The sequence below is a fragment of the Lytechinus variegatus genome, chromosome 17 (assembly GCF_018143015.1).
Source record: "Lytechinus variegatus isolate NC3 chromosome 17, Lvar_3.0, whole genome shotgun sequence".
NCBI lineage: Eukaryota > Metazoa > Echinodermata > Echinoidea > Temnopleuroida > Toxopneustidae > Lytechinus > Lytechinus variegatus.
Window position 1 is genome coordinate 14426997 of NC_054756.1, and position 22597 is coordinate 14449593.

At 40.6% G+C, this 22597-nt stretch overlaps 1 protein-coding gene across 1 annotated transcript in view; it reads right to left on the minus strand.

Moving 5' to 3' along the window:
- The window catches only part of LOC121431094 (eyes absent homolog 1-like), a 77822-nt gene extending 58077 nt beyond the window's left edge, over positions 1–19745 (minus strand). Inside the window, exon 1 of the mRNA XM_041628579.1 lies at positions 19625–19745. The gene's annotated coding sequence lies outside the window, so the exon portion shown is untranslated. The remainder of the gene's footprint in view (positions 1–19624) is intronic.
- Positions 19746–22597: the final 2852 nt, after the last annotated feature.

The following is a 22597-nucleotide window of genomic DNA, read 5'->3' on the forward strand; positions in this document are numbered from 1 at the left end:
AAAAATAAGGCTAATGACAAATTTTTAGCACATGTGAAACAACTAGCATCACCAACGTTAATCACAATCATGAATTCAAATTCTTCTACGGAGGTGAATTCCAGTTCAAATTTCACTCAAATTACGGTACAGATTTTCTGTGTGAAAGGACCGATGATTCTAAAGATGAATTGCAATCATCATTACAATCAGGGTGCTACACAAGCACTAGCCCAATTACCCGGGGTGAGTTAAAGTTAGAGTCGGACAAGCGTTTTGTCCGGATTGGGCAGGCCAAATTCTCACAATAGAATGACCGAAATTAGGGTTGATATGATATGGTATTGACCCTAATTTTGGTCATGGAAGGTAGATCTGTTCATGTCAAAGTGAGAGAAAAACGTCAATGGTTTATAAAACCGCAAAACTTTCTTTTCAAGAGGTAAAAAAATTCCAAGGATTTTTTTGAGGCAGGTGACATAGATTTTTGGGCAAGTATATTCCAACTATTTGAAAATTTACTTGTCCGACTGGGCAAGTGCTTCTAATAAGTTATGTAGCACCCCGACAATGATTCAAGATTCACGTGTGAAAAGGCCCCGAGATACACCAGAACCAACAGAAATAGGGAGGGGAAAGAGGTTGGTCATACATGAGGAAGAAGAACTAAAAGCAGAATGAAACGCATACAAAGGTTAAGAGGATTTCATTTCAACTATCAGAAAATGACAAAAAAGGGTATAAATTATGATATAAACAATTTGAACATAATTAATACTTTTTGAGTAATTTCTCTTTCACTCCCCCTATTTGGGAGAAAATAAACGCAGAATTCTTTTTTGAGATAAAAATCTATTTTATACTAAAAGGTTGATGTTTTATTCATTAATTCTTGCAAGACATTGTTCTCTCCTGTTTCCATTGTTGTTGGAATTCATTTTGTTGACTCAAAGCAGGAGAATTAATCCTGACATTTCAATTTATCATTTTAAGTGTTGACAAAATCACCTCAGATGTAACTCTCTCTTAAATGTTAAGCAGGCAACAGACAACGCCTTGTGTGAAAAAGAGTAAGACACCATTCTCACTGCCGTCATCAAACTAGTTTACTAGAAACTTGTAACGTGTAATGAGAATGGTCAAAGCGGTCTCAGAAGCGATTTTCCAAACCGATTCAGAAAACTACCTCGCAATGTAGTTTTGAAGATCGCTTTGCCTCGTTAATCTGGTTTTAGTTTGAGGACACAACCTTTCTTCGGGAAGCGATCTTCGCACATTTTGAGCACGGTACTCCACATACTGTATGTGGACTGCCTATGCTGCGGTTTCAAATTTCACGCAAAACATGTCATCCCATTGAGTGTCCCCATAGCAACAAGACCGCTTTACGTAAAGTGGTTTTTCAAAACCACTTTCAGGTGATCAAATGGGAACGCTAGCAAAGTGATCTTTCACACTGGTTTCCTGAACCAGTTTCCAGTAAACTAGTTGTTGAAAGTATAATGAAAATGGTGTCTAAGACGGGCCAAGTCCTGCAATATTGCCTACATTGTGCACGATTATGAACAGGGCTTAAAAGATAGAAAGGTTAGAAGAGAGAATGGGGAAAAAACATAGAAAGAGAAAGAAGGAAGAAAGGAAATGGGTAGAATATTTCCAAGTCAGAGAGAAAGAAGGGATAGTTAAGAGAAGACAGAATATGAGAGACAGAACGAATTGAGAGGTTGTACAAAGTCAGACGTTGGGCTGGGATGTTAGGGTTCAGTTAGGGTTTGTTGCCATGGCAACGAGGAAGGGGTGGGGAGAAGGATAAACTCTCCTTTGCCTACAGGTTATACATGACGATTGAGGAGAAAATGTGATTGAGTTAGATGAAATCAATGGAGAGAGATACAAGGAGAGAACAAGAAAGAGAGAGAGAGAGAGCCACAGAGAAGGGAAATTCATGATTGACTGAAATAGCAATTTATAAAATCAATCATGCAGTGGATGATGTCAGACTGTTCCAAGACGAAATTTTGGTTCAAGCTGCTGAAAATAATCAAAATTCAAATTTCGGATCATTGAATGACAAAATGAAGATCTACTGTATAATTAAACAGAATTGATTGGCGTAGAAGTGGTGGATAGTTAGTCTGGTGAGTCTACACCTTTGAAGTTTGAATTATGGACCTATTCATACGCTGTAAATATTAATTATCATTATCATAAAATTCATCATTATCATCATCATCATCATTGTCCTCATCATTAACAACCTCCTCCCTCCCCCCCCACTCCTCCTCCCTCTTCCCCTTTCTCTTCTCCCTCCTCCTCCTCTTCCTCCTCTTCCCCTCTCCTCTTCCCCTCTCCTCCTCCTCCCTCTCCTCCCATCCCCTTTTTGCTCCTCCTGATAATCCTCATCCTCATTATCATTCTTAAGGCCAGTACCGCACACCTTACGATTGGTCTGCGGCCCTAGATTAGAATAAAAAAATCATAGAATTTGATGCTAATACTGAGACATAGAACATCTTACTGTGTAATGTTCTAATTCATCGTACAAATACCCAAGTTCAAATCTGTGATTATTCTATCATCCTAATTAGAATAAAAGCAAATTTTGTTCATAATGATGTTATAGCAATTGTACAATTCGCTATAATTCAAAATTAATTCGGGCTTTACTCCAAAATAAAGGCTTGTATTCATAAAAAAATATATATTCTTTTGAACATTAAATTTGAACATCTAATAAAAAAGACACATTTTCATCCACATTTTAAGAAAAGGAGCAAAATGAATTATGTTCTGATATCAGATCGTGGACAACTCGTAAGGTGTGCGGTGGCCTTTATCCTCAAAAGTTTAGGTTATAAGCCCCATCCGTAGCTTGGACAATTCTTTCCTTTCACAAAGGAACATAAACATCCTAGCCTCTGGTACCTTCAAATGCTCATTCGAATAATACTTCACCAAGAGCCCCAATATGCTGCAAAAATTATTAAAAATTACTTGTAGCTAACAACCTCGTGAAATTCACCACAAGTTGTGCTAATTAAAATAATCTTCAAAATACAAATGAACTTGCATTTTTCTTATCTGGGGACCGTAAAACACAGCTTAGCAATGATCGTAGAACAATTATTACGATTGGTTGCATTGCCTACAATGTACAATCAGGTGTACGATTAATCGTTAACCTTTGTGTTACGGGGACCCAGACCAGACTCTGAGGCTGATGAGAACCAGTCTCGAGCTAGAGAGAGAAATGGGGTATGAATAAGTAACTTTCATGCCCAGTGAAATGCCTTGAAAAGGAACAGAGAATAACAAGAAATAGAGTTAGATTGAGGCCACGATGCTGATTGATGTATTGATATTTATACAGACTTGGCTTGTATAGAGCTCGACAGGAAGAGAAATAACCCTACCTCTCTATCTTCAATCCTTCTCAACTTCTAGTTTTAACCCTATATAGATTCCTCTTCAATATATGCAAGCCTATATCATACCAGTGGGGAAAAAAACGAATTAAATTGAAACGGATTCCTCACATTCATTTTTCATGTCTCTAGGAAAATACAAACAAAACAATGTCAAAATTACATTCACAGTTCTAAGAGCTGCCATAAGTTGAAATGGGTTGTCCCATGAGCTACGCAGTTTGCACTCATATAAGCTCATTAGCCAGGTAGTTTATCACACCAATGAAGCTCCTTGTTCACAGTGTGCAAATTGTGACACAGAATTGTTTTTCACTGTTTTTCTTCTTTTTTCTCACTTTTTTCTCCTCCAAATAGTTTTTTCTGGTGGCTGCAATCAATACAGGAAAAATGCCAAACCATTTACCTGTTAAAAAACAGTGTCAGTGGTAAATGCCTACATAATTGCTTCAAAACGGTGAAAACTCATTGTGAGAAATTTGGTTCGCAGTGCAGCCCTAAATAAAGTGTCAGGCAGCTCAGGCCAACAACACTTACAATTATCTGAGTGGAGGGAGGGGGTTAAGAATGATGAAAAATTGCATCATTTTTTATTGCGATGACACCTGTCTAGCATGTCATAAGAAACACTAACTCTATATTTCTTCATCTCTAACTGCAAGATATTCCTAATTTTTAACAAATTATTTGAATACTTCTGAAAATAATTTGAGAAAGGATTTGGAGGTTTAGAAGTTTTGGGCAGGATATGAGTCTAAATTCACTGATAGGGTTCCAACTCTTCAAAGTTCTCTAAGAAAGTCTTACGCAACCTCAAGCCGGAATCATGATTTGAATCAAGATTTGAATCATGATTCAAAACACAAACCTGAATCATAATACCATAAAATCAGGGTTTAGACGAATTTCATTCCAATCATGATTCAAATCACGATTACGTTTATATACCTTTTCGTTCGTGATTCTACAGAAACGTCTTTCCAAACGCCCGTTTATCCATGTTTCATGCTTTTGATTTGAAAGAAGTTTATTTTCAGTTGATAATGCAACCATGATTCTGCAGAATCATGATTCAGATCATGAAAAAAGTGGCGCATAAACGCACCCCTAAATATCTCAGTGTATTATGAAAGAGACGAAGGAAGATCAATACTATAGTAACCAATATTTCTTTACAATAGAAAATGAAGAAATATCATGCAAACATCAGTCCTTTTCATCAAAGAATGACACATTTTCACTTTATTAAAATTGTCCACAAAATGTGTAAATATTAGCTCTTACTCCGCCACCCTTGCCCTTCTCTCTCTCTCTCTTTCTCTGCTAGCATTAGTAATGGTAAACAGACACCTTCACATTCACTACTATGTCTTCATATTAGTGCTGGAATAGATTATGATTCAAATGAAAATGTGATTTTTTTTTAGGAAAAAATTGTAATACAGTAAGTTCATTATTAATATCATTTTCATCATTATAAGTGGTAATTTCATTATTATCACATAATCTTTAATTTATAATCTTCAGTGATCACCCATCATTATCATCATCACTATTCAATAAAGGCTAAAGTCTTTCTTGTTACTAAGTAACTTTGAAGGGAAAATAAAAAGATGACCCAGGTGTATGTTGCAATTTTGCAAACTTTAATTTTCAAAGCCAAAAAAACACAATAATTTGGCTAAAAAAAAAACTCTTACTAAAAGGCCTAAAAATTATAATTTTCATGTCAATTTTTTACCAAAAAAATAACAGTTTAAGGGTACAAAGAGGAAAGCAAGATTTTAAGAAAATATTAAAATAAAAGTCATTATTTAACCCCCCCCCAAAAAAAAAAAAATAAAATAAAAAATAAAGAATAAAAAAAACAATAAGTATGTGAGAACTTGATGCTAAAAGCTTTAATTCTGTTTTTTCCCTTTTTTTAGAATACCTGGCTGGCCACGTCAATATTTGAGTTCACTTTTATAGCTCTCTTGAAATGTGGATTGAGGCAGCAGTCTGTAACAGATTCCTTTTTCCTCCTAACAACATTAATGCATATTATGAGCAATTTTTCATATTGAAATTGTGTCATTTTTATACATTTACATTCACCAATAGATGTGCTGGAAAAGCTGATAGGTACGACAATAAAGAGTGGAACTCCTTTCTCGTTGTTAAAGCATCACAGATTATCAAGTGCTGCCTCCGCCTGATGGACGTGTGTTGAGTGATAACCACTCTCAACAGAAGCTCAAAGTAAACCCTAACTCAAACAGATGTACAACTATTAAAAGAGAGCGACACTTAGAGGATGGTTACAGCCGACTAGTTGAAACCAAGTGCTGGTTAAGTGATTGGCAGGGGCACTGAGTGCGGGATAAAGACCCAGGGTTGATATAGGGAGGGGCAGAGGGGGGTTGTGAATTTAGATCAGAAATCTCATTCGTGGGTTCTTTTGAGAGCTTTTCCTGATATGGCAATAAGTAATGTACAGTGCATAAATTACATATTAATGGGATATTTCATGTCTTGCTCTCGAGGAAAAGAGAAAGAAAAAGCTTTCATGATTTCTGGTTTCATTTTCATATGCATTATCATTATTATTATTAATATTATTATCATTACTATTCTTACTATTATCATCATTATCATCATCATTATCATCATCATCAACATCATCATCATTACTGTTATTGCTATTATTATCATTATTATGCAGGGCCTCAATGTACATTCAAATTTTACCTCTAACAGGGCTGACCATTACATAATACTAATAATAATTATATAAATGGATACCAAAACAAATGAAATCACTAATAAATAATTTTCTAATCCCTGCATTGTGAGGATGGAAGAAATTTCAGCAAAGAGTACATCCTAAATTTTTAGTAACTTCATATTTCGAATCAGTCTAACCAAAGAGTGAAGAATTAGTTCATGATTTGATATAGGACAAAGGCTGTTGTCAACAAGAAAACACAAGCAGAAATAAAAGGGTGTGGCTTTTATTTAGAAAGGGAACTGTGGAATGGCAATCATCAAAACTACATGTTCAAATCTTCTCTCTTTGTATGTCTATATAAATGTCACGCACCTAATTGGTCAAATTATAGAGTGGAAAGTAGGCATGCTGTTAGAATGCTCAGTGAAGATATAGGTCACCGTCTTTCGAGGTGTCAACAGAATTGTGATATCTTACAGCTGTAATAGTCCAGCCATTGTTATCTTTTTTGCTCAAATCATATTCCATAGATTTAATTTTAAACAATCATGAAGTACAATTCTGAGAAAAAAAGATCTAATGGATTATTTTGAAAGAACAAATCCTGAAACAAACTGCTCTGCAACATGTTACTCTTGATTATACCAAATCAATTTGGAAATATTTTTTCGGGGAAAAAAGATCTGTGAACATTTAATTCTGCTTGACCAGACAAGATGGAGCGGAACTCTCGTTCGAGCCAAGATCGTGGCTTTCAAATCTTTCCTTTGAAGAATCTGACACAATTTTGATCTAAATCCCAGTCTTTTTCTCGCAATGGTCCATTAAACCAGAACATCCCTAGGTAGCTATCCTTCATCAGGTCGTTATTTTCGCTTTGTTTTCTTCTGCTTGGTGTTTTAAGCCTGCCCTCGCTTGATCTCACAACAAAAGGGGTGTGTTCATAACCTGGGTTTCTGTTTTGACTAGGAGGGGACGGGGCTGCGAATCGGCCGGTATGTTCCACGCAAAACTCGTGGAAGAAGTTGGTGAGAAACGAAGCTCTGATACATTCACAGACGATTATAAATATGTGAAATAAAAATAGTCGGTTGTAGAACATGAAAATATCATCCCAACCATAAACAATTTAAACTTGTTTGCCATCGAGTCTGTTATATCAATTTGGAGGTGTGAAAGCGTTATGGTCTAGTGGTTCCGACTCTAACCTTTCAAACTGAGGGTCATAAGCTCATATCCCAGCCAAGATATTAGTTTTCATCAGCAAGAAACTGATCAACATTGTGCTGCACTATACCCAGGCGAGGTGAGTGAAAGGGTGCGAAAGCGTCATGGTCAAGTGGTTCGAGACTCGCCTTTCAAACTGAGGGTCATGAGCTCAAATCCTTGCCAAGGTATTAGTTTTCATCAGCAAGAATCTCATCAACATTCTGCATTCTACCCACGTGAGGTGAGTGAAAGCATCGTGGTCCAGTGGTTCTGACTCTCGCCTTTCAAGCAGTGGGTCATGAGCTCAAATCCCAGCCAAGGCATTAGCTTCTTCAACAAGAAACTCGCCAACATTGTGCTGCACCCTACCCAGGAGAGTTAAATGAACGGGCACTTCACTTGGCATAATTACTCCCTCCAAATGCATGAAGCACTGGCAGCCGCAGCCGGCCTATAGCAATTGAATCTGACACTCACTCAAGAGGTCTAAATAGTAAATAGACAGTGCAAGTCAATACCTATCATTCGCTTCATTATTACCAGTGGATGATTTTGTCAGTTTAACATAGTAAAAAAAAGTACTGCGCATTTCATATTTCATACATCAAGTATCTTCAATGATATTATCAAAATACTTACCTGATTTTCTTATTTACGAGATAACTCATACATCTACTTGATTTGCTAGTTCAGCCCTCTGGACTGCCATACCCGAATAGAACTCCCAAGGATTTAAAAAGCGCGAGCGCGCCCTCTCCCGTTCAGGCTTACTACCCATGATCACCGCGCAATTAGCGTCCATCTTCCTCACCTTTCGCAAGCCCATACGTTGAAACATGTTGCTACGCAAGGCGGAGGGTCGGTGGGAGGGTATCAAGTAGATGTATGAGTTATCTCGTAAATAAGAAAATCAGGTAAGTATTTTCATAATTTACTTCAATAACTCCATACATCTACTTGATTTGCTAGACCAGCACGGACTCAAACCGTAGGGAGGCATGTTTTCAATTGTAAGCCTAAGAAAATTTAAAAAAAAAAAAAACAAAAACAACGAAATTTAGGGAGAGGGGGAAAAAGCCGCAGCTGCTTTAAGCGCCGAAGCAGCAAATCTCGCCTCGCTGGACGGAATGTCCTTCAAGTAGAAAGAAGTGAAGAAGTTAGTTGAGCGCCAAAAGGCGGCCCTCAAAAATGTCCTCGAGAGGAATGCCCTGTATACTCAGGAATACTAAGTATCATGGGCCCTCGGCCTAGTGTCAGGAGAACAACATCACCTGCTGACTAGAGCGTAAGAATCGAAATTTGTTGAAAATTTCAACAAGAATCGTGATCGGAAAACTGAAGCTTTTAAGGCTCAGTAAGTGATCAATCGACCAATCTGAGAAGGCGAGATATCTCAGAACCCCTACCGAAAATTTAAGCGTGCCGCTTGCTAGTAACTAGCATGCGACTAGCAGGGCACTCGCTTAATAAGCGAGTGCATGCTAGCGAACAGTCCCTGCTCGCTAAAAGATCGCTTAACTATTACTCTGCACGCATATCACACGCTTATTAAGCTAACCGCATGCTAGTTACTAGCATGCCGCAAGCTTGCGCAAGCTAGTCGCACGCTTCCCGCAAGCTTGGAAATTTCTGTAGGGGAAGCCTCCGCGTGGGAGAAAGCGCCCAGAATTCGATATCTGTCTCAAATGCGTGAGGGCAGAAATCTGCAGAATTCTGATAGAGAGCTGTGGTAAAAAGTTACTAGCGGTCCGAAGGGGACCAGGAACGACGGAGAGTAGGGATTTAGGAAGAAAACCACTCGTAAGGCAGACAAGGGTCGAGAAAGCGACTGAGTGCCATCCTGTTAAAAAGGAATGCCGCGGACATGTTGCCTATGTAGAATAGAGCAGTCTGGTCAAAACAGCTCAACCGGGCGTGTCAGGGATACAGCGCGGTACACATCACGACAAAAGTGTGTTAGACCGAGTGATCGAGAGAGAACTCAGGATCCCCTTTCTCCCATACTGATTGAAGCACCCATCTGAGGGTGCAGTGCCCGCGGTGGAAGAGGTGGCTTGGCTCAAGCCACCATCGCCGAGAGAGCCCGTGAGGCTAGGCTGCGATGGCTGTCCGCTGGGTGGGGGAATCCCTAGCAGCAGCAAGTGTACGCCAGAGGGAGCTGGCGAAAAAAAATCTGTCACGATATTACGTGTAAACGACCATCAAGAGATGCTCTAAACGAACAGACATCGCCAGATATGATACCTCAACCGTTACATTCCCAACGGAATCGAATGAGGTAGCAACGGCCCTGTCCTATCAAGTTAGGGACGGAAACTGGCTAAGAGTGTCGAAGTCCTCGCTTGAAGAAACAAGCGAAGGAGACTTGAGGAAGTAATCACAAAATTTCCATCAGTCTGCGGTGAGAACCAGTTGTTTATGAAAACAGTCACAAGGCCTGTTTCTCAGGTGATCGTAAGAGCGAGCACCGCCGGCGCCGGTTGCGGCAGCGTGGAACAGTCCGATATCGGTAAGATAAGGAGCTCCAAAAAGCTGCGGGGGGCGGCAAAAATGACGCCCTAAGCAGCGGGGGATGAGAATCTAAATTTCTAAAAGAAGAACTCCAGTGAAGTAAATCACTTACATGGAGAGGCTCATCCACAGTCGGCCCGAGAGAAGGCGGGTCGTAGTGATCGTGGTTAGGAAGGCATAAGCATACATCCATCCACTGTTACATCATCCTCGGTCGTGCGGTGACCCTGGCCACATGCCTTGCATGGAAGGAGGATGAAAGCAGCATGCGGGGCGACTCGAGTGTGCCGTGAAAAAATTTCTAAGAAAGAAGCCGATTCGACTAACGGGCACGGTAAAGACATCCACCGTAGACCACTCCGCACAAGGAGGGAGCGGCGGAGACGCCCGCAAGATTGACCCACATAGAGGGCAGTCTATAAGATAGACAGTTAGAGCTCGACCGATGGTCTGGCGGTGTACAGTTTGGTGTGAACTCGCCGACCCGGTACGGTGGGTGTGCCCAGAAAGTAGGCATAGAATGCCGACAGAGAATCCTGGGGCTTTAAACAAGTTTGAACGCGCGTACATAGCCAACAATCTCATGAGATGTACGGCGGTTACTTTCCTCCGAGATGATGTTTACCCAACCGGGAAAGACTCGGGGAACAGCTGTGAATGTCAACAGGAGGGATATCTAGCATATGAAAAGCTGATTCCTTCCACGTATTCGGTGCGGGTGCTGCCGGCGGTGTCCGGGGGGACGAGCGGTGATGGCAGCTCGGGCAGGGTTCGTACGAGCCGCCCGAATACGAGACAAATAGGTTAACATAACCATAATGCACCGGGTGGTGAAGGCATAGCGATTATTAAGCACAGGAGAACTTTTAATCGCCGTGACATTCAGATCCGATATACATACTCATAAGCTCGGAGAGCTATGAGATAGTGAGACATACCGCTGAGCGGTGATGGTGCTCATATCAGAGTCGCCCTCTCTTCAGCGGCGATCGCTGGAGAACGGGTGTCTGTACTAGCCCTGACTCTGGCGTTGCAAGGGTAGGAGCTAAGTAAGACAGGGCACCCTTACTTTCGAATAGAAAGTGAGGTTCAGGCCAGAAAAGCGACGGTCCCGTCGCCTGGGCGGACGGTCCGCGGACGTGATAGGTTGTCCTCTCAAAGCAGCCAAACATTCTCACGAGAGAAGTGCGGCATGCGGTATGTAAGAGATTCATACCTCCAATCTACGGGCCCGCTTAGGGGGAAGAATGGAGAGAGTTACCGCTGAAGGAGTCGTCGCCGTATGTGAGCTTGACGTAGAGGGCGAATTCGGGAGAACCTGCATAATAATCGCCCCCCCCCCTGCCTCTGCCTTCTCGCTAGCCTCGAGAGGCTTGAAAATTTCGAGACGGCGGCGCCGGAGCCTGGCGCTTCCGGGCAGCAGCAGAGCGGGAGTGGGTTTACACCCACGGAGCTGGCGGCTTCCTCGTCGTAGGAGCCGCCTCGTCTAGAGCGACCCCGTCACTCTCCGAGACCCCCAATTCGGCCGATTGAGCTCGGAGCGCCTGAAGAGGCGGGGCGAGAAAATATGGACTCCCTTGCTTCATCAATACCCCCACTCGGAGGGTAGATGTGAGGTAGATACTTGTCAAGCAGCGCCTGAGCGCTTACTGAAAAGTCGACCGCGGGATAGGGGTTGTCCTCGTAAAGGGAGTCTCGCTCTATGGACTGAACCGGGGGGTTGTCCAGTAAGCGCCGGGGTGGCCCCGCGTGTCGGCTGGGACACGTGCTCTGAGATCGACGAAAATGCTGGAAAGCACACGCGATCTTGGGGCACCCGGTTAGTCGGTGCACTGGCTGGCGATTTAACAGAATCGCTCGAGGATTTCCCGGGTGTCTGGTGGTTATTGCCCACTTGTCTCGCTTGATGCTCAGGGGCATCAGCGGGGTGAGTAGACGTCGAGGGTGGGGTGAACCCGCACTACTTGAAAGCAGAATGTAGCAGCATGAATAGCTGTAACATCTGACCACCGACACAAGGGTCTGAAGGAGGGACGCCCATGGCAACAGGGCTGGCCGACCTCACCTTCGACCACTTCTTCTTCGCGGCCTCCGCCGGTGTGGCCGGGGCAGAAGAAGGCACAAGAGGCACGGGTGATTACTTACGATTTGCCGCCCCTGGCAGGGCGGCCGTCAACAACGAAACTTCACCCGAATCTGACGGGGTCAGATTGTGGTCACAGTCTGATGTGTGACGCCTCTCGCGGTAGCAGAATGTAGCAGCATGAATAGCTGTAACATCTGACCACCGACACAAGGGTCTGAAGGAGGAACGCCCATGGCAGCAGGGCTGGCCAACCTCTCCTTCGACCTCTTCTTCTTCTTCTCTTTCTGCGGGCTCCGCCGGCGTGGCCGGGGCAGAAGAAGGCATGAGAGGCACGGGTGATTTCTTACGATTTGCCGCCCCTGGCAGGGCGGCCGCCGACAATGAAAATTCACCCGAATCTGACGGGGTCAGATTGTGGTCACAGCCCGATGTGTGACGCCTCTCGCGGTAGCAGAATATAGCAGCATAACATGTATGACTGTAACATCTGGCCACCGATAAGAGGGTCTGAAGGAGGAATGCCCATGGCAACAGGGCTGGCCGACCTCTCCTTCGACCTCTTCTTCTTCTTCTTATTTTGCGGGCTCCGCCGGCGTGGCCGGAGCAGAAGAAGGCACAAGAGGCACGGGTGATCTCTTACGATTTGCCGCCCCTGGCAGGGCGGCCGCCAACAACGAAACTTCACCCGAATCTGACGGGGTCAGATTGTGGTCACGATCAGATTGTGGTTACAGTCTGTGTGACGCCTCTCGCGGTCAGGGGCTGGGCGATCTCTCCCGATGCTGTCAACGGAGGACGACTTATACGGCAGAGATCCTGACCTGTGCCGGGGGGAGAGAACCGCACTCTCCCTCCGGACTTCTGGTGACCCGGTAGCCGGTGGGTCGCATAGCCCTATGGGTGCTGCGGCGGCAGGACCTAGTTTAGGCTTGGAAGCCTTGGCTACCACTTTTTCCTTTGTCCGAGACCGTGGCACCACAGTCTCGGCCTTCCTTCTCTTAGCATCCGACCGCAAATTCGGAATGCTGATCGACGCACCCTCATACTCACCGCCGCTGGGCGCTCACCGCGGCGTCCTTCCTGCTCGCCTGGAGGCGGCCGACTTCTGTAACTTGCAATCGGGACGGTCCCCGTGGAGGGCACCAGGTCCTCTGGGGCTGTGTTAGTCCCATTCAAAGATACCTCTCTCTACCCTGAAAAAGGAAAAACAAGAATTTTTCTTTTTCTTTTTTACAAAGATCTCGCTTAGATTAAAGGTGGAGACCGGAGTGGTCTTTCCCTCCTCCTAAAAGGAGTTTGTTTGAGCAAACAGAACAAAACAAGAGGGGAGGGGTAGGGAGGAAGAAGAAACTAAGAATAGTTTAGGTATCTGCCTGTAAGAAAATAAAAAGGAGGTCGGAGACTTTGAAAAAAGAAACTCCTACAAGGTTCCCCTACTATATTCTCTTTTTTTGTGCCCGAAGGAAAAATTCGAAACAAAAATTCAAAATTGAATGCAAGTTCAGAAGAGAACGAACTTTCCACCTGCGAAGAAACACAAAAACAAGCATTTCAGAGCAGGAAGAAAAGGGATTGAGAGACAAATAATTCCAGATAAGAGAAATTTTACGATAATTTCCAAGAGGAAAAAAAAGTAACCTCCTGTGGAAAGGTAAAGAAATTCAGAACAGGAGGAAGGAGGAACGTCTCTAGTAACGATTCCAAGAGGAAGAACGACACAGTAAATCCTCAAAGGGAATCGTAGAGCCCGCCTGTCGAAATAAAAAAATATATAAGACTAGGAGGGAAGAGGGAATTGAACGAAGAAAACAATTCCGGGACAGGTCAAAAAAATTTCTAACAGGAAGGAGACCCCACCTGTAAAGAACAAAAAATTTTTTTTTTTTTTTTTTAGGGGGGATTGAATAACCAAACAATCATCAGGTATAATTGCGTAAGCCGAATTAAACAATCCCCGAAGCGTCTGTGAATAAAATATTAATCAAGAATTTTATTCAGAACAGAAAGGAAAAGGAATTGAGCTTTAGGATGCGCCTGTGAATAAAATATCAATCAAGAAATTTATTCAGAACAGAAGGAAAAGGAATTGAGCTTTAAGATCCGCCTGTGAATAAAATATCAATCAAGAAATTTATTCAGAACAGAAGGAAAAACGAATTGAGCTTTAAGATCCGCCTGTGAATAAAATATCAATTAAGAAATTTATTCAGAACAGAAAGGAAAGAGAATTGAAGAATTAATCAATCAATAATCAATCGAAAATCTTAATAAATCAATTCCAGAAAGCAAGGAAGGAACAGAGTTGAAGATCCCAACCTGCAAAAAGAAATAACAATAACACCCTCGACAACAAAGTGTAGAGGCTGTCTAGAAATTAATTCAAAAACGGCACCAAAAGCCACCACGCTTTGAACGTGAAGAACAATAACCATGACAGGTGGTGAAGGCTTGCTGCCACGTAGGCAGGCCAAGCCCGGTGCCTCGCGAACGCGCTAGCGATGCGGCGCGACGAGAACTCAAACGTTAGAAAAACAATTTAAGTGTCACCAAAAACACGTCTAAAAAGTCACGCCAAGTGTAAATTCTGAACACAATCTTACACACAAATGGAAAGATTGAAATTAAAAGGGAGAATGCACCACAGATAAGCGAAAATAATATACCAAAGCTCAAAAAGATTTGAGCTCTTAGGAGACTTATCTGAGCACGTCTTGACAGGTGGCTTGCCGAAAGCAAAAGAGGAAGATGGACGCTAATCGCGCGGTGATCATGGGTAGTAAGCCTGAACGGGAGAGGGCGCGCTCGCGCTTTTTAAATCCTTGGGAGTTCTATTCGGGTATGGCAGTCCAGAGGGCTGAACTAGCAAATCAAGTAGATGTATGGAGTTATTGAAGTAAATTATCAATTTCTTATTAATTGATTTAAAATTACTTAGATATTTTTCATTAGTTATGATTGGAAGAAATACTACAAGTGGGATGTCATCGGAATAAACAATAACTGTGTTGATGATGATCCACAGCATTTATGTTGCACCATATATTTCTGTTAAAAACATTACCAGGCGCACAGACAAAAGTGAAGTAGACAAACTGATAGATGATTCATATGATTTGGAAGCCTTCCATGAAAGTAAAAAGAAAGACAGTAATAATAATAATTTTCCGCATTTATATAGCGCTTAATACATCGGAACGACGTCTCTAAGCGCTTTACAGACATATTATTATATTATTATTATTATACAATGTATGCACCATCTCCACTCCCAGGGAGCATTCCAACAAGAGTTCCAAGGCTCAATTGCTAGCCATTCTCAAATAGGCTTTCACATAGCCTTGCCAAAGGACGTTAGGCCATGATGGGATTCGAACACATGACCCTCTGATTACAAGGCGAGAGTCAGAACCGCTACACCACAATGCTTCCACTTTGACAGGTAGAGAGGGGATGAAATACAGAAAGAGAGATGGGTAGAAAGTATACAACAAACATGCATAGCAGACAAGATGGAGGGGGAAAATAGAGAGAAGAAAACTGGAATGATATTAGGTCTGCAACAGGTGTGCGCCAGGCAAAATATGAATACGGCAAAGTGGCCAAGATAGAGCTAGATAGCAGAAAGAGAGAGAGAAAGATCCATTTAAATCAACAAATATGATCTTGATATAGCATTCATACTGTCTTCCTCACAGCTAATTTCTGTTTCCGTGTTTCATTCAATCCTCCCGCTTCTTCAAATAAAGCTCTAAGCGAGAAAGAAAAAGTCACTCTCATCGAGTTGCTGGCTCCTGGTAGTGCTAAAGTTTCTGACTGGTTTCCTATACCACCCGATGCCCTGTAACTATACAACACGATACTCAATATTCGGTATCCACACGATGCACCCCGACCAGGTATCTCTCGCATTAAGGAAATTGCACCCCGACCATTTTCATTTCCCTTTCCTTATTCTGTTCTTAACGGAGAAGAATCGTTGAAACCCACACCCACAAATTTATGTATGCCATGTACTTCACTTTCGCAACAGCCTAATTTGCCGTAGTGGGCTTGAAGTTTGGTGGCTGGAGAAGAAGAAAAAGAAGATGACTTCCCTCTGTGGAAATGCCGTTTGGAGGCATTTTTTTTCATTAAGGAAAGATGCTTTCAACTAGAGCTATGAAGGAAATGGTGAGGTTATGAAGGAGAGTGAGTGGATATGTAATCCATGTTTCTTGAGGGTGTCTATTCGTGGAGGCTTATACTGAGCCTTTCCTTTAATAATACTGGCAGAATGAAACTTCCACAGAAGTGTCACTCGTTCATGATCTTGATTTTGGGGGAATGTTCAATCTGTCAGCTACCTGACAATTCTTCTCCAGAAGTGACATTTGGGACCTTTCGCAATCCTCACGGACGCTAGTATTAGGGTCCCCTAACACAAAAGTTAACGCTTAATCATACACTTGATTTTTAAGATTGATTGTGCATTACAGTCAATCGAATCAAACGTAGAAAACTGCTCTACGATCAATGCTAAGCTTTGTGTAACAGGGGAGTTACAGGCCCTACAAATCTGCTTTTCGTGTGCAAAATCCCTTTCCGCGACACCCGTACCATATATGCATGTATATTACGACTGATGGCTAAAATAGATTATGACATGGATAAGAAAGTGATTTTTCAAACAAATCGAGAACATATTGAGTGAGGAAAAACTTACTGAATGAAGGCTTAAATATAGATCATTACAGTCCATCGAATCGATATTACATTTAATGTGGATTACTGGTGGATCACTGACCAGTAATTGATTTCATGGATCAGATCAACCTCTCCAGCCGAACATTTCCCATGCGTTGATATGTACACATCATATGCGATACCTTTGAACTCGTTTCCTCTTGTTTCTTTTGTTTCTTTGTTTCTTTTGTTTACTCCTTATACACAAACGATATGCCTCTCACACACGATGTGAGGGGCATTACGTTTTACATTCCCCAGAAATGGGGATTAGATTCAAATTCCGGGGGGACCACTTCCATTGATGAGTGGATACCAGGCACGACCATGGGGTTTCGAAAAGTACCCTAAACATGCTATACAAGGGAAGCAATTCTTTTCCAGATTATGAAAATGCATCTCTTAACAAGTATTTGGCTTGTGAAACCCTACAAGTATTGGATATATATCCCTTTTTTCAGCATTTTAAACATCGTTTTGACACCCTATAACGTTACATAGGCCTATATACGTAACGTACCTGCCCACTCTGTCCCCTTTTACGGGTGGTCGCTACTGGTATCCACTAATCAATGGAAGTGGGCCCCCCGGGCGGCCTCTCGAGCTCTAGGAGGAGTCAAATGTGGCTTTGGAAAGTCGTCCTCAATCGGATAAATCGCTGTTACCATAGTAGCAACCAGAATTTTGCACACGAAACGCATATTGAATGTTTCCGTCGCAGATGCGAAACGAAAAAAAATCTCATGTCACACAATTTGCATTGCAGGACTGAGTTTTACGACCATGATGACGGGCCCAAAAAGTCCCTTCCAAAGTCAACTACCGTTGTAAATAAGCGTCCGCGTCCTCAAACGAAAGGTCGGGATTTCCTCAGAAAAAAAATCATTGTTCTTATTTCCTCTTTCAGGACTACCATGAACTTCAATTCAAGCCATTCAATCTTAAAATCAGTTTACTTGGCAAGCTTTTTATCTGTTTACCTTAATTTTTTTTTTCAATATTCAAGTCATCTGGTATATTGCTTTGATAGCCTATATCCAATCATCCACACTATGTTTCACATTATAAACTGAATTATTGAACCTGTTTTGGGGGATTCTCTCTTCTGCCCCCCTTAATGTTAAATACTACGTTACTATATGCAATTATTGTCACCATAACGGATGTACGCAATGCTCCACTGTCAATGTCATGTTTGATGTACCTTTGCTCATGTAAGCAAGTCTCTATTTAAATCCCATTCTTTTTAATGTTAATGCAAATTTACCTCAAGAGTTTTATTGTATGATTGCTTTTTGTTTGCAATCAATGTTTTATGTCTTTGTAATTTCATTTTTTATGTACATTTCAACGTGCCTTGAACCAGTATAGGTTCATGGACCTGGTTTCGCTTGTTACTTTTCCATTGTTTCACTTTGTTCATTTGTGTACTGCCTTTTTTCCAAATAAAGAAATGATTACAATCAAATTCAACAAAGCAAGTAATGAAAAAGACCAAAAAGCAGCTTTGATAAGACTTTCTTTCATGATTTCCTGCTCATGCAATTTTTTTGGAATTACAGGTTCCTAAATATTCCAAGAATTTTTACTGAATAATATGAAATTGTAGAAGATAAGATTCGCTTTCCATGATACATTTACTCTTAATCATAAAATCCTACTGAAAGGGGTCACTTTTAAAAAGTTCAAGATGCAAAGAGCCTCTGGGGTAGCAACGGGGGAAAAACGTAGTTTACAAGAAAAAAAGCGGAACAGAAATAAGTGTGATTCCGCCATGGTCATGCACGAATGCTTACAGATAAAACTCAAAGAGTTGAAGGGCGTGTCAAAATCACTTAAAATTGTCAAAATCATCCCAAAATAAGTTGCATTTTTATCACCTCATGTGATAAATCAAGCTCAGCGCAAGGCCCGACAAAGGTAATAAAAACCCTGTGCCCATTTTAATAGAGATCATAGTCGGGCTCAATGGCGAGGAAATAGGAACAATTTCTGGTCATGTTCTGCATGATTGGAAAAGAGGAAAAAGACGTGGTCTAGGGAGAGTTTCTAGGGTGCTATGGAGAACTCTATTCCTTAACCATGTCCGATTGTAAGGCGGTCCTGACTCATTACACCACTAGACTTACAGAGATAGAAATACTAACAATTTGATAGATATAGTCCAAAATTTATGAAGATATTTGAGAAGTCATAATTATAAGGCAAGGAAAAACATGAGGAAAACCATATGTGTTCAGTGTACCAATTTCGTTTGAAAAGCATGAACGGTCAAAAGTTCACTGGAACAGTTTTAGAAGTAATTCTGTGAACATTACTTGAGATAGAAAAGCATTTACAATAAAGAACCAACTGCTAAGTGGTGCATATCAAATCATCTTAATATGGCAGTTTCAGTTTATAAGTTTATGTCGATTTTGGTGTTAAATATAGCAGCGAGGCTCCAACACAAACTGCTAGAATGTTTTTATTTCCTTGCAACATGAAAAGTAAAGATACAAGTTTTACTTTCATAATACATGTCTGACAAATGCAATGTAGTTTAACAAAAGGAAATTGTTAACAATGATACTATCACTTTTATGATTTATGGGAGCGCAGTAGTGTCATCAAATAATCAATGCTAGAGTAATAAAGTTTGGTAACAAATTGTTATCCATGCATATGTATTCATATTTCATTACTTAATTTAACTTCAGAAAGTTTTTTTTAATCTGAAAAAAAATGTATAATTATGACAAAGGTGGGATAAAAAAACTTTCAGTGTTGCATTTCACTTATAAATGCACAATTTTTGTATTAAAGTGATAAAAAATGTACATAGATTTGATTTTGTCGTTTCTTTTTATAAAGATATATCTATATGAATTATAACCGATTTTTATATATAAATGTAGATAAAGATTTAGGCGTATGTCCATTTGTATGTATGCATGCATATTTCACTTTATACATTTTTTGTTGTAACTTGTTATCACTTACTGTCGGTGCCGTTTGAAGTCACTGAGCAGTTATTACTATCGGGTGAGTTCGCATGCTGGGGAGAGCTCCCGTTAGCATTAGAAACTTGGCTGTGAGGACTCGACAGCTGCTGGATTTCAAGAGACCTAAAACATAAAAAAGGAAACAAATGTTTCAAAATTAATCATCAATGAAACATTTAATATTTTTAAGAAGTTGACCAGGGGCCGCTTCATGAAGCTGTTAGTATATTAAGTATGACTTTATAAACTACTTCACACATGACTTAATACATTACTGATGAGTGGTAGTCTGCAGGCACAGACCCTGATTGACGCTTTGATCAACAAGTGGGTCTTTACACAAGACTAAACAGGTATAAAACTTGTTGCTGTTGTGTGAAAGAGCCACCACATCGTAGGCTGCGTATTCAGACAACTTAACTCACGTGAAGAGTTTGCATGACAGAATAGTGATGACTTAGTATAAATTTACGATACATATGTGCCATGGTCAAGATGCCCATTTACAATCTAAATTTCTGTTCTAGAGCATTACCAATTTAGAAAGCAATATAATTTCATACTTTTTTTCCGTTCCATACACCCTTAAGTTTGTGGTTCCCTGTTTGCGCGCCGCTCATGAATTACGCAGCTGGTCGGAGTGACAAGCTCGATCAGCGCCGGGCCGCTGAAGCTCCCCGCGCCCACAGCTAGCTAGCGCTAGCCCGATGTGATTCTAGCTTGACGCACGCACGCTTTACACAACCACTACATAGAGATAGGCATAGGCCGCTACGATCAACAGATTAGTTCCGGAGACCCCCATTTCTGATTTGGTAAGTTCCACAGCATTGCATTTTTAGCAATTGTTGATCCCATAATAGTTCTGGAGACCGCCATTTTAGGACCAAGTTTTGTGTCCAGAGCCCCCTATTGGCAACTTTGGTGTGGCACAAAGGCATCATGTTATAATTCAAGTTTATATTCATATTTCCGGCGTATAACTGGTGTAATATATGCTCATATCAACTTCCTTCCAGGAAAAAAAGTTTGAGATAAAAATGGGCAAAATAACCTCGAATTATGTCAATATAGGCCTAGATATAAATTTCTACCCACCAGTTTAGAACAATTGGATTTTTATAAGCACAGTGAAATAGTGAAGACTTAAGCATAATCCAAATGAGGAACACCTTCATAATAACAGTCCATTAGTAGCGCAGCCTTAACCTAGTTGGAAGTATTCCCGCTGTTTGTTCTACTACGCAACGACCTACATCTTATACCCCATGGTGCGGCCTACATATATCACCATGTAACGCATCAAAATAAAAACTAGATTTTTGTTCCGTTTTAGCAGGCGTAGGACAAGAGAAATTACATAGGATTCGCAGCAGGGAGGACATTAGTGTTCTCATTCCATGAACAAGACTTTCAATTTTCGGATGCCTTCTGCTGATAATTGCTTGTCATAGCAAGAAGTCATGAGAAACACATTATTACTGGGATCATGACAGGGTGAATATATACACCAAGGAAATCCTTGAAGGACATTCAAATAGAACATAGGTCAAAAGAGTTTGATGATCCATTTTGGTCACTTCATCTACGTTTCATTAACCTAAGCTCTATGAATAATATCCTAGTGCTTGGATGGACATAGGGGAATAAAATCACATGCCAAAGGCCTCTGCTACCCCCTTCATATTCTCTTTATTTACATTTATTGTTTTCATTTTGTACATCTATTTGAATGTATTTGTCTTATATAAGAACATAAAATAAACAAAATGAATCAAATGAAATGACATGCACCACACAAGATCTGTGTATACATACAGGTCATTCTACAGTACATCAAATCTTCTGGGACCGCAGGAATCTGTTCAACTTAGGACAAATTTGACTTAGAAGAGGTATATGACACATTAAAATTATGTTGAATAATCTAGTTTTTAAGAAAATGCATCGACTTAGGCAAACATTTGACTTTTAATAAGTCGATATGGGAAGAGTTACATGTAATTATCATTTTCACAAACGGGGTTTGTGTTAAAAGACATTCAATTGATTATTTCACTATCATATGTGATTGAAGCTCCTTGGTATAAATTGCAAATTAAAATTTCTTAAGTACGTTGAGAGAATACTTTAGTATTACATTTTGGAGGCACAGCCATTCTTGCTTGACAATGACTGGTCAAATGAGAATGGCATTACCACCAGAATGACACATAATAACAAGTTGACCATCTTCATTCTTCTTGGGCATACATTTCATGTGCATTTTACTTGAACGTATCTACTTAATTACCACAAAAAATATTGTAGTCCAAATTCTAGTCAGAATCAGCTGAAAATTTTTTTTTTATTCAAACATTTTCATATCTTGGTAAACCAAGAAATCCATTGGTTCAGAAATTGAGAAAAATAAAACAAGCTTAATGCTGAAAATTTCATTTAGATAAGAAGTAAACTAAGAAAATTATATCATTTTAAAACTTTCCCTTGATTTATTCAAATCATCTTTCTGTTGAGTGAGCTACCCCTTTAAACCATTTTAATACACATTTTGACTCATTAATAGTCCAGCACATTACATATACATATTTTCCAATTTTAACCTAAATTCTGGTCTTGTATCCTGTATGAACTGTGCTGAATAGATCCAAAGATAACATCCCTTTATTACCAGAAACAATATTTGTTTAGCGAAGATGAAGAAGTACTGCAGCCCTTTACAACAAACAGACTAATCCTAAGGACAGTCTATCAAAGCCTCTTATCATAAAATCAAATATTGATACACTTTGAACTTGGACTGCACTTTCCCTCTTCATCTCAAACTTCTTATCTCTCTGTGGAATCTTCATTTGGGTTTTCTTAAAGCCATTGTTGTGAACAGGACATATTACCATGGCAACAATATATCTATTGGCAGGAATTGGATTGGAAACTTTGAAGTCTTCATTAATCATGTATTAATCCAATG